Consider the following 4364-nt stretch of genomic DNA (forward strand, 5'->3'; position numbering starts at 1 on the left):
GTGTGTGTCAAGAGAAATTTATAATCAAAAGATCAAAGTAAGATGAATGGCCCCAAAACTAGTATTTTATTGACACTGCTATTTTCCCACAGAGAATCTTAGAAAGATGTAACATTTTCTTTTAATGAATGAGATGACCCCATTTGTATCCCTGAATCATTCTTGGGAAAAGCAACAGAAATAATTGGCAATCACACTTCTAAAACAAAACAGTCTACCTTCAGCCCACATCTTCACACCCTCATTTGCCTGCTCAATGGCTGTCAGTTCCATAAAGTCACCCTCTTCTATTCTAAAGTCACCCTCTGTTATTACCATGAGAATTGAAATTTTCAAGCGGAAATAAAATCAAGGTGTAAATAAGTGAGTGGTGGCCCAAAGAGCACCCTTTGAGCATGATATCCAATTTTTAATCCACACTGCAGAGATACAAGGATAAACCACCATTTTGTTTCCCAAATTTTATTAAAGACCTTATACTAAATATTCCAGATAAATGAAATTTAACCCTTGTCTTCCTCCTCTTCTTTGTCCTGGTTAATTTGGAAATATCAGAATTCATAACTCTCTTTGCTGTTAGCATCTACATGCAATCGATCTTGCTCTTGCTCCTTTCGATGGTTACCACCCCTCCCCAAGGTTCTTAGCTTTTTCGTTCACTTTGATCCTTTCTTGCATAAACTGTTCAAAATTGACAGCATCCATGATTCCATCTTCTATGGGATGGGTGCAATCAAGAGTGAATTTCAGAATCTGCTTCTTTTTTTTTGTTTTTGCCCCCCTTCACCACAAACTTTTTCAAGGGTGGCATGGCAGTAGAGGAAGCAGAATGCCAGATATCTCTAATATAATGATTTTCTTTTCATTGGATGTATACCCAGTAGTGGGATTGCTGGATCATAATTTTTAGTTTTTTGAGGGACCTGCATACTGTTTTTCATAGTGTCTGTACTAATTTACATATCTATCAACAGTGTCTAAGAATTCCCTTTATTCTGCATCCTCTCTAGAATTTGTTATCTTAATTTCTAATTTTAGTTATGTGATGCCTCTCTTATTTCTCAATCTAGTTAAAGTTGTGTAAATTTTGTTTATCCTTGCAAAGAATCAATTTTTATTTTAACTGACTTTCTCTGTTGTTTTCCTATTCTTATATGTATCTTCATTCTCATTTTTTTATTAATTTATTTTTTGTGAACTAAATTTGAGGTCAGTCTGCTTTATTTCCAGTCCTTTATGTTGTAAAGTTTAATTATTTACTCCAGATATATATTTTATAATGTAGCACTTAAGGCTATAAATTTTCCTCTTAGACATTATTTTACTCATTGTATAAGTGTTGGAATGTTGTTTTAGATTTTTATAAGTCTCAATTTTTTAATTAGTTTTTAAATTTTTTAACCAATTTGTTTTGTAAGAAGTGTTGTTTCATTTGTGCATACTTGGTTTTTTGTTATTCCTTTTGTTATTTAATTTTGGTTTTATTCCATTATTATTAAATATATATATATAGCATGTTGTAGTTTTTTGTTTGTTTCTGAGACAGAGTCTTCCTCTTTCACCAAGGCTGAATACAGCGATGTGATCATGGTTCACTGAAGCCTCACCCTCCTGTGCTCAAGTGGTTCTCCCACCTTAGCCTATTGAGTAGCTGCTGGAACTACAGGCATGCATCATCATGCCCAGCTAATCTATTTTCTTTTTGAAGAAATGGAATCTTGCTATGTTGCCCTGACTGTTTTTAAACTCCTGGACTCAAACAATCCTCCTGTCTCAGACTCTCAAAGGTCTGGGATTACAGTCATGAGCCTCCTTGCTCAGCCGTATGTTTTTAATCTTTACTTGTACCCATTTTGTGGCTCAAGATATAGTCTACCCTGGTAAGTGTTTCATGTTATTACAGCTAGTGACTCACTTATAACAAATTTGAATTTTTTTCTATAACCTTAGGCTCTGCTGGCATATAGATCTTAATTACAAAGGGATAGATAGATACTCTTACTAGAAGACACAACAAGAATTCAATTGAATTGGAAGTTAAGGTTGCTCCTCAGCCACTTTGAGCTCCTCATTACTCCGAATTGTCAGGAAAATAGACTATTAATAGCCCCGACACTTCTGGAATGAAGCTTGGTGTCAGTCCTCAGGTAAAAAACTATAACTAGCTGTAGTACTTTCTAATAGCCAAAAAAAAAAAAAAAAACCAGTATGTGTTGTTAGTTATCAATACTAGATATGACTGAATGACAAGTTATAGAAATGGTGATTGTATCTTATTTTGTAATTGTTTTGTTATAAATATGTGTATAAATAAATCTTTGTTTTCTTCTATGACATGTTTTTATCATGTAACATAATATATATTTACTTTATATCATAGTATTTAAGTATTGTTTACATGATATTATTTCAGTTATGGGATATCAAGAAGAGTAAACATTTTCCAAAGATTCTGCATTCTCTTCTGAGAAAAGAGTTAATACATTTTCAGTTACACACAAGATAGTTGTATTATATTAGACAGGAGTATGGCCTTCTAATTATCTTTATTAAGAGCTTAGGTATGTTGTACAGAGATATGTATGGGTGGCACTTTGACAAGGGGTGGACTTGTAGTGTTTACTTTTTTGTGTCAACATTGTTGGGGCACAGTCAAACAATATTCTGGATGTTTCTTTGAATGTGTTTTATGGATGAGACTAACATTTAAATTAGTAGACGAGTAAAGCAGATTACCCTTTGTTGTGGATGAGAATCTTCAATTAATAGAATGATTTAATTAAATAAAACATAAATCTCACATGGAAGAAGTATTTCTGCCAGTAAACTATCTTTGTACATGGACTACAACTTTTTCCTGGGTCACCAGTCTGCCAGACTACTCTTCATATGTTAAACTGGCACCTCTGCAATCACATGACTGACTTTAGAAAGAAAGCCCTTTGTATTTTGCCTATCAATCTATCTATCCCTTTATTTACTATCTATCTAGAGAAATTTTATACAAGCACACACACACACACACACACACACACACACACACACGTACACACACACTTGGCCCTATACATCTGAGGTTTCTGCATCTATTAATTCAACCAACTTTGAATCACAAATATTCAATAAAAAATAATCAGTAACAAAACAGTAAGAAAAATAATATAAATAAAACTCAGTATAACAACTATTTACATAGCATTTACATTGTTAGGTATTCTAAGTAATTTAGAGATTATTTAAAGTATATAGGAGGATATGCATAAATTATAGACAAATACTATGTCATGTCATATAAGGGACTTGAGCATCTGTGAAGTTTGGTACCTATGGGAGTGTATTAGTTCATTTTCATTCTGCTGATAAAGACATACCTGAGACTGGACAATTTACAAAGAAAGGAAGTTTAATGGAGAACTCAAAGTTCCATGTGTCTGAGGCCTCACATTCATGGAGGAAGGCAAGGAGAAGCAAGTCACATCTTACATGGGTGGTGGCAGCAGGCAAAGAGAGTTCTGCAGAGAAATTCCCAATTTTAAAACCATCGGATCTTGTGAGACCCATTCACTATCATGAGAAGAGCACGGGAAAACCTGCCTCCATGGTTCAATCATCTCCCACAAGATCCCACCCACAACATTTGGGAATTATGGGAGCTACAAAATGAGATTTGAGTGGGGACACAGAGCCAAACCATAAAAGGGGTCCTAGAACAAATCCCCCACAGATATCTAAGAATGACTGTTAAAAAAGAAAAAGATAACTTTATAGATTGCTCTGTATAGACCTATCTATATCTATAATATATGTCTCTCTATGTAGATACATAGATAATGATATTTTTATATGTATGTGTCTAAGTTCTTTTTCATGCTGCTGATAAAAGACATACCTGAGACTGGGCAATTTACAAAAGAAAGAGGTTTAATTGGACTCGCAGTTCCACGTAGCTAGGGAAGACCTCACAATCCTGGCAGAAGACAAAGAGAAGCAAGTCACATCTTATGTGGATGGTGGCAGGCAAAGAGAGAGCTTGTGCAGAGAAAATCCCATTTTTAAAGCCATCACTTCTCATGGGATTCATTCACTATCATGAGAACAATACAGGTAAGACCATTTCAAGATTCATGCTAAAAGACATTGGTTCTACTGTTGGTGTTTGTGTGCTTGCTATCAGCAATCCTTTGCAGGCACTTCTCAGGTTCTGGGGAGTGCAAACTTTCTCTGCAAGCAGGCAGCCACAGTGGTATGTGTGGGGATCCTGTATTCAAGACATACTAGAGTAGAGGACCCTTGCCTCTGGCATGGGTATGATTGACACTCAGAACCCAAAACAGGATGCTTTCAGGTTCTTTGTAGCACTTGTC

The 4364-nt window shown here is 35.1% G+C and overlaps 1 pseudogene; it reads right to left on the reverse strand.

The window, feature by feature from the left end:
• Window positions 1–503: 503 nt before the first annotated feature.
• On the reverse strand, window positions 504–811 carry LOC120366611 (large ribosomal subunit protein eL22 pseudogene; annotated as a pseudogene).
• Between the last annotated feature and the right edge of the window lie 3553 nt (window positions 812–4364).

This window comes from Saimiri boliviensis, chromosome X (genome assembly GCF_048565385.1).
Source record: "Saimiri boliviensis isolate mSaiBol1 chromosome X, mSaiBol1.pri, whole genome shotgun sequence".
NCBI classification, from domain to species: Eukaryota; Metazoa; Chordata; class Mammalia; order Primates; family Cebidae; genus Saimiri; species Saimiri boliviensis.